The sequence below is a fragment of the Lepidochelys olivacea genome (genome assembly GCF_965140295.1).
Source record: "Lepidochelys olivacea isolate rLepOli2 genome assembly, chromosome: 1".
In the NCBI taxonomy this organism is placed as follows: Eukaryota; Metazoa; Chordata; order Testudines; family Cheloniidae; genus Lepidochelys; species Lepidochelys olivacea.
In genome coordinates this window covers 230,607,691-230,622,208 of record NC_140411.1, presented here as the reverse complement: position 1 = coordinate 230,622,208, position 14,518 = coordinate 230,607,691, and the positions used below count along the sequence as shown (strand labels likewise).

The 14,518-nt window shown below is 40.5% G+C and overlaps 1 protein-coding gene across 2 annotated transcripts in view; it reads left to right on the top strand.

Moving 5' to 3' along the window:
* The first annotated feature begins 3,499 nt into the window (after positions 1-3,499).
* Positions 3,500-14,518, top strand: part of MPPED1 (metallophosphoesterase domain containing 1) — a 94,736-nt gene continuing 83,717 nt past the window's right edge. Inside the window, exon 1 of one of the 2 annotated variants that reach the window (XM_084636483.1) lies at positions 3,500-3,553. The gene's annotated coding sequence lies outside the window, so the exon portion shown is untranslated. Of the gene's footprint in view, positions 3,554-3,677; positions 4,092-14,518 lie in introns of those variants that run through there. The other variant, XM_084636481.1, reaches the window with a different exon arrangement.

The window sequence follows — 14,518 nt, the reverse complement described above, 5'->3', positions numbered from 1 at the left end:
AGCCATTGCTCACATAGTATCTTGAACATTCCCAGGAAGACTTCTTATGTGGATTGGAGTCTCCCAAGGTCCATTGTCAGTTAAGTGTTTCTTGATTGGGCACTCAATTTGAAAATTCCTTTCTCAAGAAGCTGACCAAATGCTTCACTAATGCTATTCACAAACACACTGAGATACAAGTACATAGCCAATATTCATAACTTCAACTACAAAAATGATACACACGTACAGATAGCATAATTATAACCATCAAATCATAACCTCTTCATAGGCACCTCACACAACAACCTTTGTACAATATTCGCTGCAAATATATGACAGTGGTTGCAACAATGATCTATATGGTCACAGATCATGTCAATAACATCACAGCAACAAATATAGCTTTTTGTTTGGTTTTGATCCATTAAGTGTCAATATCTGGCAGATACCAAATCTGAAACTGGATATGACAGCAACTTTACAGGGAGGGAGCTGGTTGGCAGAAGGGGATTATGTGGCTGAGGAAGCAAAAGAGATGTGCAGTCGGTGAAGGATTTAGGGATGTGGAAGTGGGTGGAGGCAGAGAGGGTAGCAGAAAAGTGGTGGGTTGCAGATCCCGGAAGCACCACTGGCTACCCACATTTGACTACAGACTGTCATTCATCACTGTACTAATACTCCTGTATCCCATTCTGCAATGGCCCTTTGGTGACAGAAGCCTGCACTCTGTTTACTTCATAAATATCCTTACTGATTATAAGGCAATGAACTAAATAAAACTATACATAAAATATTGTCAATTAACAAAATAGACAACCCAGCCAGAAAAAACAACTTTACAAAAATAAAGTGATGCACTGCTCCACCACTTCTCTCTCCATCCCTGCTGATCTTATTAACTTCTTGTTTTGCACAACTGTTTTCCTTTAGATAAGTACATCTTTCTGTATCACATTAAATTCTTCAGTTTTTGTCTTTTGCTGCATAAATAACATGTCCATATGTTGCAATTTCTGCTGTCAATAATAATTATTTAAAAATAGGATATAAAAGCTTCTCCACCTTCAAGGATCAATCTCTTTGCATAACCAAGGGCAATTGCAGCTCATTTTTTAAAAAGCTTTGTAGCCTCATGAATTAAATTTAAAATCATATAGCAAATGTATACGTAAATGACTTATTGGGTAACAGATGATTCTAGAATATTTCTAGAGCTTTTGACCATAATTTTCTATTAGGATATTAATAATAGATAATGATACTTAGAACTTGTATAGAACTTTTTCTAAATATCTTAGTGTCTTTCAAAAAGGTACACATTACTCATATTTTACAGATGTGGAAATGGAGCAACCAAATACCCAAAGATTTTCAAAAATAGATGTCTAAAGTAAGTCTCTGAAGTTCATATTTAGCGATCTAAACAGGTGGCCTGACTGTCAAGAACTGAGCACCCAACAGTTCTCAGGACGCGCTCAGCACTCTTGAAAATCTGCCCACTTCTTTACTTAGGAAAGAACTATTTTAAAAATTTTAGCCCCAATATTTACTAATTATTCCCACATAGCTACCACACATCATTGTCCAGTAGGCCACATTTGAACCAGTGCACAGGTGTCCAATGTATCCTTGGAGGGGTTTGAATTATTTCAGCTTAGAATTACAGTAGAATTTAAGAGTTACGAACACCTCAGGAATGGAGGTTGTTCATAACTATGAAATATGTTATAGTTGTTCTTTCAAAAACTTAAAACTGAACATTGACTTAATACAACTTTGAAACTTTACTATGCAGAAGAAAAATGCTGCTTTTAACCATCTTAATTTAAATGAAACAAGCACGGACAGTTTCCTTACCTTGTCAATTTTTTTACCTTTCCCTTTATTTTTTTAATAGTTTACATTTAACACAGTACTGTACTGTATTTGAGGGGTTTTTTTTGTTTTGTTTGCGTGTTTGTTTTTTTCTCTGCTGCTGCCTGATTGCATACTTCTGGTTCCAAATGAGGTGTGTGATTGACTGGTCAATTCATAACTCCGAGGTTTTATTGTACTAGAACAGTAGTTCTCAAACTGTTGTACTGGTGACCCCTTTCACATAGCAAGCATCTGTGTGCTACCCTCTCCCTTTTAAATTAAAAACACTTCTTTACATATTTAACACCAGTATAAATGCTGGAGGCAAAGTGGGGATTGAGGTGGAGGCTGACAGCTCACGCCCCCCATGTAATAACCTCGTGACCCCCTGAAGGGTCCCAACCCCATTTGAGAACCCCTGTACTAGAAGATTGTATATCACAGCCCTTCATATGTTTATAATAATTAGTCTCTCCTCTATGTATTCATTTAACTTTCATGCTCTCTAGCTATAATATCATATGATAGGATCATTAATATATCATAGTGTGTTCCTGGCCTGATTTTGAAACTAGCAGGAGCTGTGCATGTTCAGTACCTTTGAAAGCCACGACACTAGCAGTCTGGGGCAGAGACCTTGTCTCATCTTGTTCAGTGGTACATTAATACATATTTTACATTTTGTATAGCGTCTTTCCCCCCCAAGAACTGCTAAGTGCCTCTCGGGAACATAGTCACCCCTAAGGTGGCAAGATAGCAACTATTCTACTTGGCTCATCCCAGCAAAGGAGGGAAATTTTGGCCAAAGATACCAGGGGAAATCCCAGTGTTCATATGCCTCTTACTTTTTTAAAATGTCATGAAAGGAGCACTGGATATTTTTGCACTTGCCGGAGCTGATAGCAGGTCCTTTTTAGTCTTGAATAAGTGTCAGATCATCATCCTAAATCTGCACAAAGGGCATGTGTGTGGGGAGGTGGGGGAGCTCTATTCATTCCCTCCGAAGGGACTGGCCACTGTCCGAAGAGGATTCTGGGCGAGATGGACCATTGGTCTCACCCAGTATGGACGTTCTTATGGGATCGGGTGGGAATTCTGGCCCTAGTCAATGCCCAGGGACCACCCAGCGCAGGGTTGCAGGGAGGAGCAGGGCTCAGACAGTCCGAGCCTGGGACAGGACTCCTGAGAAAGTCCCCAACAACACAGAGGGCGTCAGGGGATTCCCACTCCCTAAGGCCCCCCAAGCCCAGCCAGAGAGAGGGGCACTGGGACACAGACGGTTCCCCTTCCCACCCCTAAACCAGTGGCACCACGGAGCTGGGAGTGGGAGCTCCCCAGCTCCTGTGATCACCAAAAGCAGCCCAAGGGTGGGGGCCCCTCATGCAGGAGGAGGCCGGGGGCGGGGGGCCTGAGAGCCCCAAACCATCCCATCACCACACCAGGTGGGAAGGGAGGGGGCTCTGACTCTCCCTCCATCCGGAGCACAGGGGCCGAGCAGTGGCCACCCCCCAGTCTCCCGCGCTGCAGCGGGGAGAGGCGGGCTGGCGCGGGGGGCAGCCGGCAGCCGGGGAGGCGGCGCGGGAAGGGAGGGGGGAATCCCCGGCCCCCCCAAAGGAAGAGCGGGAGGGGAGGCTGGGCTGCCGGAGAAGGAGACGGTGGCTTATAAAATAATAATAATTAATGCTGCCTCTTCACAGCAGCCCTGGTGGGGAGGGTAAGTCTCGGGGGGAGCGCCTCCCCCCTCCAGGGGCGGGGGCGGATCCTTGCAGCCCCCTCTACGCGTGCGGCGCTGGGGGGGGGGGGCTTCGCCGCAGCGCTATTCCCCCCGGTGCAAGGCGGCTGGCCGGGGGCAGCCAGGCGCCAAGGCTCCGGCTCCCTCCCGGGGTGGGGAGCCGGGCTGGGGTGGGGGGCTCGGTGCGCCGCCGCGCGAGCGTCTGGAAACTCCCCCCCCCCAAGCGCGTCAGGGGCTGGCTTCTCCCAACCAGGCTGCCCCGTGGGCTGCTCCGGGCTCCCTTCAAACACACGAACAATTGCCCCAGAGCTAGCGCGGGAGGAGGGAGGGAGGCAGCCGGCCGGGGGGGGGAAGGGCTGCTCGGCGCTTCCCGGCGCTTCCCGGCCCGGGAGAGGAAGAGGAGGAGGACGAAGAGGAGGGAAAGCAGCTGCAATCCTCTCGGCTCCCCTTCCCCTGCCTCAGCGCGGCTCTGCTGCTGCTGCTTGGCTGCTGCTGGGCTGGTGGAAAGGGCTGGCTGAAGGTAAGGACTGGCACTCTGCGCGCTGAGAAGGGCTCGCTCGCTCTCTGGGTTGCCCTGGATCCAGAGGGGTTGCGAGGAGCCCTTCCCACCTGTGCTCCAGTCTCCTAATGTCACCTTGGAAGTTACTTTTTGTTTGCAGAGTTCCCGTGGAGGCTCCTCAGGGCAGCCTGGGCATTGCACCACCTCTCCTCTGGAGACAGAGACATTGGGGTGGGGCTGGACTTCGCTGGGAAGTGGCGCTTTAGGGGGGCCTTTCAGGGTCATTTTCTTCACCCCATTTTCAAATACCACCAGCCGCCCGCTGCAGAACTCCCCAGATTTCATGGCACTGCTCACTTTGTTTGTGCCCTCACCTTTGAGTGGCAAAACGAAGGGGTGGGGGAGGTTGAATTGTTTCCTTTGTGGTGGGAGAGGCTTTAGTGACCTTCCAAAGTTTTGTTCCAGCAGGAAACCGTTCTATAAGTTTTTCAGAAATTAGGCTGTTTCTGGTATCATCTATTATGTTAGATGGTTGTGGTTTGGTTTACAATCTTACACGCTATATTCTTTTATGGGGGGGGAGACAGAAAAAATGGACATTTGGATGTTGTTTAGCTACTTGTGGCTTCATTAATAACTGTATTTTATATGTTGCAATTGTACATAACTTTATTGACTGCATATAGCATAGTCACTATAGGACACGGTGTATGTGTACATTATATATAAAATTAAATCAGGAAAATAAAAAATTGGTTTAAATAAATTATACTGTCTTCTAAGATTTAAAACATTCCATCACTGCTTGGCAAGAAGATCAATAGTTGAGGATGCACTTGCTATACACAATCCTGTCTTCGCTACGCCATAGTTAAAAAGGGTCTACTAATGATTATACCATTAATATTCTTTTCCAACTTCAGTAAAAGTTAGATAAATGTAACAAGTGATTAATTTATAATATGGTCTAAAACAGTTTTTGGTATTGTGGATAAATCAATAACTAATCAAGATTATTAAACTATGAAAGGGGCTACTGCTGACATGTACTAACAGTATTTCCAAAGGATTTTATTATGTATTTTAAATACAAGTTTGCATCCTAAATTTATGTACCCAAAATAGGCTTTTGACTCCTATGAGAAGAATATATCTTTTGAGAAAAGTATTTAAGGGGCCATTATATCCTGCAGTGGAGTACTAGCTTGTAATAAGAACCATGAATAATAAACTGTGTTTCATGGTGCCAGACACACTGGCAGTGTGTTGCATGCATAATACTTTTTGAATTGTTATTTTACCTATGGATTTTCTTGGCATTCTTATATGTATTATAAATGCATTAATTGATGGACACACATTAGTTATGGTGTAATTCAGCCATGGATTTATTGGGTATTATCTGGCTTTGCTGTTGTGATTTATTTAATTTGTCTCAGAGGGCAAAAAATCTTGATTGAGCACCCTTGTAATTTTTATCTTTCTGTGAGTGTACACTATATATACATACACCATTCCCTCGTTAGGTTTTATTAGAAGTAGAATAACCATTTTAAAAAATGCCTACATGAGTTCACACATAGAAAAATGCCCATTTTCAAGATATACAAATGTGCTTGATAGATTAGAGCAAATCTATAATACATGTTTTAGAACCTTCCATTAAGATGCGATTTTAAAAATATTTGAAATGGTGTTATAAACATATGAAAATGCAAATACGTGTATAAAGTTGACACTCTAGTCTTATTTACACAGGTTGTGCTTTTTTATTTAACTCTGCATGTTCAGTGTGGGAGCTATTGGTATCAGTGTAAAAAGGGCTAGAGGTCTGAAAGCACACAACCTTTCTGGACGGTTCAGCCTCTTGAGAGAAATAGTTCCCCTAACAGTGTGGTTTTGTAGGAATATCTGTTGTGATATGCTGAGGAGTTTCTCTCAAAAGTCACAAAATAATTGTGTGCTCCTACTCCTGTGGAAATCATTGGGAACAGAATTGGGCTCTGTGTTCCAAATTGGACTCACCCGAGTAGTTCCACTGGTTTTGGCCCTCGTATTTCAGTAGAAGATACGGAGTTATGTGAAGAAGTCACTATGGGCACAGTTCTGTAACACTGAAGTCAATAGGAGTTTAGCCGTTGAATTATACAGGAAAAAGATTAAACCCTGTGATACCAGATTACTATTTAATCCATTTATCAAAACAGTTCCTGTTTTCAGACAGGTGAATCAATAATAAATAGTAAACAAAGAAAAACTGTACTCCATTTATCAAAACAGATCCTGTTTCCAGACAAACAAAACAATAACAATTAGTGAACAAAGAAAAATAGTGTATAGTGAGAATTTTAATACTGAGAACATTAATAGCAATGTTCATCCAAATTATTAGCAATAATAATAAAAAAGAAATCATAAAGGTCATTTTTCAGACCTTGCTTTGACAGAAGCTAAGGATGAAGGGCCGGATTCAGAGGCGATACGTAAGGTAGCGTAAATGAGACTCCCTTACACATATTGTACTGACACTGGTGTCAGAACTGGAAGAGACAGAACGTGATTATGTTAAAGTAGGGTGAGGGCTACTTGCGTGTTCTGGACCTTATACTGTTAGACTCTGAATGGAGTGCACACATGAATAGAGTTGGGTGTAACTACAATAGAATAGAGTTGGGTGTAAGTTGGGTGTACTGACTGAGTACAAGGTGATCTTGCACCACTCTATACATTATCTCTGAATATGATATGGAGTTTTTATGTTAACCCTCAATATTCTGGATTATGTCTATCAGAAATGTTAAGCATGCATCCGATGAAGTGAGCTGTAGCTCACAAAAGCTTACGCTCAAATAAATTTTTTAGTCTCTAAGGTGCCACAAGGACTCCTTTTCCTTTGCGGATACAGGCTAACATGGCTGCTACTCTGAAACCAAGCATTTTTTTGTGCATACAGGAGCGGGAGTTCTCAAAGTTCATTTTCTCCTCTTTATTCCCTGTCAAAAGCCCATGCTTTGGATCTAATGTTCTTCTAGGTAAAATAGTTGTGAATTTACTGCTTGTGAAAGGTGATAAGAGTGGAAATGGAGTCCTGCAACTGTTTCTGTGTAGAACAGATACCGTATGGACAGTAGCAGAACTGTTCTGCTAATGAATATCCAACTGGTGCTGCAGGGACCACTTTAGAGGGGTAAAGGAGTTTATTCTTTATGTCTATTCACTCCTTGACCTCCTTGTTGAAATTGTCAACAAATGTGCCAGATGTGATGTGTTACCAGAAGTTATGTTCGTACTACCAACTAACCCTCACTATGTAACTTCCAGTAACAGCTAATCTGGAATGGATTCATTACACTGACTACATGTAAAATGCTTAATTTCCCCATTCAGTCACTGAATTCAGTGACTTCACTGGGAGCAGGATTGGGCCCTTAATGTTCTTTCAACATACGCTATTGTATTTAATTACATAGGTACTTATTAGAATCAATATGGTAAGGATGGGTCAGGATATCCATTAAAATGCCTATTTTTAGGAGTATTGGTCTGTATATTTCAGCTGTAAATATTTGCTCTGATTGAAGCTTGTCTTGTATTTTTTTAGCTTATGAATTATTATTAATAACAAGGTTACTGTTACTGGCAAATATATTTTTAAAAGCTACTTTTTCTGCAGAATCTTTTCTTCCTGACCTCCTACCCCAATTCTTCTCTATAGGCCTAGTCCAACTCCTCTTAAGGCCAATGAAAGTCTTACTATTCAGCCAGAGACTGAATCTAGCAGAGCAGCTGCAGAAGCAGTGGTCAACGGACACAGATATTTTCTACAGTTTTGACAGGATTTTCTCTGGCCTGTGCTGATTGGCTGTTTGCTCCACCCTCCTCCAGTTTCTTCACCTCAGTGTTACTCCATGCTTGCCTATCTTACCTTCCATCCCTTCCTTCTTCTCACCTGCTCTGTCCCTGTAACCTCTCTCCCTTCCCATGCCTTCTCTGTAACAGCTAATCCCTTCCTATCCACTCCCCTTTCCCCCGACCCATGTAAAAGAACTAATGTGGCATTGCTGACTAAGCTTTTTGGGGAAGGGACTGTTTACTGCTCTATGTTTGTACAGTGCCTAGCACAATGTGGCCCTGATCTGAGTTGGTTCCTAGGTAGTGCTATAATAAACATAATTATTATTAATAATTAATAATACCAGTGACTTCAGTGGATGCCCAAACACACAAGTTCTACTTACTGGTTCTACAGTCATAAACTAATAAATTATTTTCTCAGAATTATATATAGCGCCTGGTCTTGAGAGTCCTTTCTTACATAAGTAGCCCCATTAACGTCAGTGGGACTTGTCATTCCTCACTTGAGGAAGAAGTTGCGGGTTTGGATTGCTACTCAGCCATGCTGGTACACATAAGGAATATACAAAACAGCCACCTAAATTTCAGCTTCATTTTGTTACACTTGTGTATTTGTATTTGTATCAATGCAGCTCAGCTTCCTTAGATGCATTCACTGCGGGTTTCCTCCATGCATAGCTCTCTCCTCTCTGACATGGAAGGCAAGAGGGCTCAGCTGCATCTGCATCCTCCCCTCTCCTGTGGGCCTTATGGAGGGCACCATGTGAATCTGGAGTTTGTTCAGAGGGAAAGGGGGAGGACTGGGAGGAGCCCAGAAGCTGATACACATTTTGTCCAGCCCAAGGAGGCTTTCTGGAGAAGATAATAGGGTCTGAGCCCATAATATATTTTCCCTGGTAGAAGTCCTGTAGTGCAGCTCCTGTGTAAACACAGGGTCTTTGTACGGATGGCTGTGGCTTCCAGCAGATCCCTGGGGATCTGGCACATTTGGGCTTTTTCTATAGGAAAATCCTGATACCTCATTCCTTTCACCCCTAATAGAGATGATATGAGGGGATTTCTGTGGAGATTTTCTCCTTCCAAAGGTTTTACCGCTGGAGGGGATGACCTGGCTCAGTGGTTGATAGGGCAGTGCGCTTTATCTTCAGTACAGGTCTTATTTACCTATCAGTACAGAGAAATGCTATGTTTTAAAAAAGCATTGTTTCATTTTAGATCATTTTTAAAAAAATACTGCCAGCACCTTAGGTTATTAACCTGAGAATTTTAAAATTCTACTTTACTTTTCCCCGTTTAAACTCTGTTCTTACTTTTTTGCATTTCACTCACTTTGAGCAGTAGAAATAGACTGGTCAGTTTTACTTTCTAATTCTCTTGCACGAACACAATGCTGCAGTGTTTGGGTTGTCAACACTGAATTTGAATGCTTAAATACAAACAAATTTAAATGAACACTTAAAAATTATAGCATTTCTATTAATAGCAGGCTTTGTAACATTCCTGCCTTAATTTTGGTGTGAGGGAGATAGGTGAAACTACCAGATAAAGTCTCTTCAATGGCTTATGGGTGCCATATTCTACCCTCAGATATGTGCGCACAACTTAGTGGAACAAGTTTTGCTTGCTTTACTTTGTAAGTAGTCCCACTGAAGTCAGTTATGTTACTTGTGTGAATAAGGCAAACAGGGTTTGGCCCATTGGGAATTGTATATATGTATGTTCAGAGGCCAGGATTTGACCAACTGTGCATCATATAACCCACATGATGCAGTGTCTGGATGAAGACTATCAAAGAATGCCTGAGAACAGAGCTTTTCAACTGTGAGTTTAAACCAGACATCCCAAGTACTAGTTTGTTGCATGTATGTTTTAATACTTACTTGTAAATTTCTCAAATATAAAATATTTTGTTTTTTAAACATACCTTAATTGCTGGATAAAATGACAGACCAAATTTCAGAGTGAAGTGTAGAATTAAATAATCACAGTACTAAATTGCTGATGCTTTCATGGCTTTTATACATTTACAGTTATTTTTTCTTTAAACTGAGTATTGACTTGGTTTATCATTTTTCTTTAATTCATATCCTTAACTTCCAGTAATAATATCATGAAGTTTGATGAATATTAGGAGAGGAAAAAGAGATTCTTAAGAGTAGTGGAAGAGCTTTGCAGCTTTTATGTATGTATATAAAATTTTCTTGACTAGACTTAACTTACATAGATTAGCTACTGCTAATTTATTTTGGGATTAATATAAACAACCTTAAACCAAAACTGTTTTTTTTCTGAAAGAGGACTTGGTTTATCCCGTAAGAAAATGTGGCCACTTTAATACCTTACCCAAGTATGATATGCTGGATAAATTTAGTCAAGATCTAATGTAGGATTATAATAATTTATTTAGTCTCAATAAACGTCTTCTCTTTGCTCAGTACATTTGTGTATGCAAACACTGTAATATTCTTATCTCCAAGATGTGCTGGGTGCTCATGATATATTGTAAAATAGAGCCTCTTCAGGGTCTGAAGAGGAAACAGAAGTATTATTGTGCTGCATTTGTATTTTAGAATGAAAAGTATAAGTGAGCAAGTACTTGTGTACCCCAGGACATGATCCAGTAAGTTGTACTGTTAATAATTTAAAAATGAAACAAATTTTTGTAAAATGAAGAACAAGCAACTACAATTTTGTGGGCGTTGGAATAAGAGAATTAGAAAGCGCGATCATGTAGTCATAATTCAAAATGATATATACTGAAAGGCTTCTGAGCGGTAAACGTATTAAATCAGTACAGCTATTAGATTACTTAGGTGAAGTATTTTAATATTCAGTGTATTCTGACTGCATTCATCTTCCTTCCTTGTCTGCCTGTCTGTCCACAGGACTGTCCAGAATTGTGGCATACAATAAGTAAAATATTTCTATTGATGAAATTCAGTAGAAATAGGCAAGGAGGCATAGTTTAAAAAGGAGACAGACTTTAATGTATCTTATTTCCTCCTTTTATATCTATTTACAATATGCATACAATCTTTTTTGTGACAGTTTCACCCAACAATTGCTTCGGTGCTCTTTAAAACTAAAATAATGACAATAACTTACTTGTATGTGTGATCAGTGGAGGAAAACTAATTTGAAGAAAATTAATTTCAGTAAAAGATTTTTTTTACCCAGTATATGACAGGTAGTTATAAGCAGCAAGACATAATGTTGGGGTTTTTTTTTGTTTTGTAAGTAAGGGGGAAAGAATTTGAATTTTTAAAAAACGGCTGAGGTAGTTTCAGTTAAAGTGAAATAAGAGGTCTCATTGAGTCACCAAAGCACATTTTTCCACATTATAAATCAGACATTACTCAAAGCAGTTCAGATCTGTGGAAACAAATTATAGGCTTGATGAAATGGTAAATCCTGTTAGATCATGAGGATGACATCACGCCAATAAACTATCAAAATCCACCATTGAGAAGTGACGTTTAAAAAGAGGGATGCTAGAGATCTATTTCAGTTAGACATGCTCCTGAATCAAAGGACTTTGAGTCTAAGGCCTGGCCTACAGTTAAAATTTAGGTTGACGTAGCTGTGATGCTCAGGGGAGTAAAAAGTCCACATCCTGAGCAATGTAGCTATGCCAACCTAACCACCAGTGTAGATAGAGTTAGGTCAATGGAAGAATGCTTTTGTCGACCTAGTTACCGTAGGTTGGGGAGATGGTGTACCTGCACCCCTTCTGTTGGTGTACACTGCATCTATACCACAGGATTAAGCCAGCATAGCTACAGTTATATCCTAAGGGATCAGAGCATAGAAGTATATGCTCTGATTGACAGTTGAGGATTGTGAAACCTGTGATGAGAGCAATTTCTAAATTTTTACACTATACAACTTTTGTGCCATCTCATGACTTCTCAGTGGCATTTCCAGTGGAGAGATATCCTTGTTACAAAAAATCACCATAATTAGCACCCTTCTTAGCAGTTACACCAAATTGGTCATAGAATGAATGGGAATGGTGTCTGAACTACCCTTCTTACCCTCAAGAAGGGGTCTCTCCAAGCAGGCTTGAGACACAAACGGGGTTCAGGGAAGCTTGCAGTGGACTTCAGTGTGCAAGGCTGTCACCCTGGCACCTTTCAGCAGCACTAAGCTGACATCTTAAAAAGTTAATGGTGCCATTTAATGTAGTGCTTCTGTACCTAAAATGGGGTTAGGTTTCTAAATAGAACTTTTAGATCACTAATTCATAACATAGAAATCTTTGGGGAGCTTGCAGGGGGAGGAAAACACCTTAAATGACACTACAGATTATAACTTAAATATCCCCAAGGAATCTATTCTCCTTTCAGCATTCTTTCTTAACTGTCATTGACACTAATGGCAGGTACATAACGCATTCACATTGGGAAAAGTAGACTTTTAAGTGCATATTTCAGTGCTACACATTATAGTCTTAGTTCAGAAAATGTACATTTTAAAAAGTTCCCTAAATATGCATTTATACAACAAACTACTGGCTCACAGGGAGTACTTGAGGCCTAATGGTTCCAGAAGTACATTTGTACAGTACATGATCAGCCTCAACAGCTACCAGCCTCTAATGGCCATTTAATCAAGCTACCTTTGTTTTAAAGTCCATAAATAGGCTGAGAACATTTGATCTCTTATTTTAAGGTAAATTCAAACCAGCCAGAAGAGACTGTTCAGTAGTCGTGATTTGCCAGCATTTTTGTCATCATTTGTCTTAGCAAACAAACAAACAAGAACATATTCCTTTGAAGCAGTTTTTAATTGCAAACTTTCCTGTAGAAGAACATCTATCCAGTTCCTGGTGGCAGAACTGAGAGCAGCAAAATGATCCTATTTACCAGTTTATGTCAGGATTATGTAAACATTATAAGTTAGAGGGAAAACCTATTAGAGCATCCAGCCTGTTTCCCACATTAAATGAAATAATTGTTTCTTTACTGATAGCACTAGATTCCTTTAATGCTGGGCTATCTCCATCAACCCATCCCTTGTTTAAAACAAAAACAGAGTATTTTAGAATAATGGATTCAAATGCTACATCTTACAGTAGTGTTACTGTGATAATTGGCACTCTTACTGTAGAACACTCTGTGGCACTGGATTTTTCTAAAAATAAGGTTTTTGCTTTCTTATCTCAAGTAACTTGCTTCTATTCCTGAGACAAACTCAATGAGAGCAGTTTTGCCTGCAGTGCAGAGGAAGATTTGAACTCTCCACCAAGCACTATTGAGTTTATTTACTCCATCAAAGATGTATTTGCACCATAAGCAGCCACACTGTATTACTGTACTATCTATCATGAACTCTCATACACTTCTTTAAGAGAACGTATTGTGTTTCTAAGCACCTCTTTCCCTGAAATATGTGGGCTTCACTGTTTTAAAGCTGAATGGAAATGCCTTAATCTCCTCTCCGTTTGCTACTGCACTTTCTTTCTCAATTGCATCCCCGAATCCCAGTTCTTCAGACTCTCCATGAACAAACTCTAGCCTACCTCACATATCTTCTCTCTGTCTATACTGTTCCCACTCATCTGCCACTGGCCTTGTCCCTCTTGCTCTTCACCTTACCTCACTACTGTTGGTGCAAGAGCTGCAACTGCTCCACTGCTGCTCTTATGATCTGGAATAGCCATCATATGTTTCTCTGCCTCATGGACTTTTCATGTATTTGCAAAGCTTATCTCACAATACATCTCTTCTTCACACTTTTTACTTCTTAATTTCTATCTTCTGCTTATGTTATTTTAACAACCTACCAGTAAGTATTATTTAAGATGACAACTACTGTACTTAAGCCATGGTGCATTTGGATCCAGGCTCTTGTCCAGTAGCTGGGAAGGTTATGAGAATGCCTCAAAACAGATGTTTGTCATGGGACTGACAAAAAATAGGTGGTAGTGGGGACTGTAGCACAGAGAACAGAGTAAGTTAGTTGAGGAACAATGGACAGGGAAAGATAGGAATTGGAGGAAGAACAAAAGGCAGAACAAGAATCAGAGTGGGGATGGGGGAAGGGAGATTAAAGTGAAATGTTGGTTTGCAATGGAAAAAGTGAAGGAGAGAGAGGTTAAATTAAACAAAGGAAAGATAACTCATGCAAAGGATGGACTGGAATTATTTTGTTTGGTACCTATACAAGAGAATATTGGGATGACATTAAGAAAGGAAAATTTTAGGGCTGAAAAAACAAAATCAGGAAAACTCCATACAATGAGTTCTGTAAGGCCCCAGTTCAGCACGGGATTTAAGAATGTGCCTAATTTCAAATAGATGAGTTGTCCCATTGCAGAATAATCTCCGAGTGGAAGTGGTGGAATTCCTATTGAAGGCAGTGGGAAGACATCCATTTAGTACAGTGGTTTTGGATCAGACCTTTGGGGACATTTAAAAGTAAACTGGATAAAGTCCTAGAAAAATAATTATGCAGAGAACATTCCTACACTGGTAAGAAGATGGATAGATCATTTAATAGAATCATAAATGTTGGAGATTGAAAAAGAACTAACATCCAGGATTGTGATTTTTATTTTAATATTCATATTCATGAAACCTTTTTTACATTTC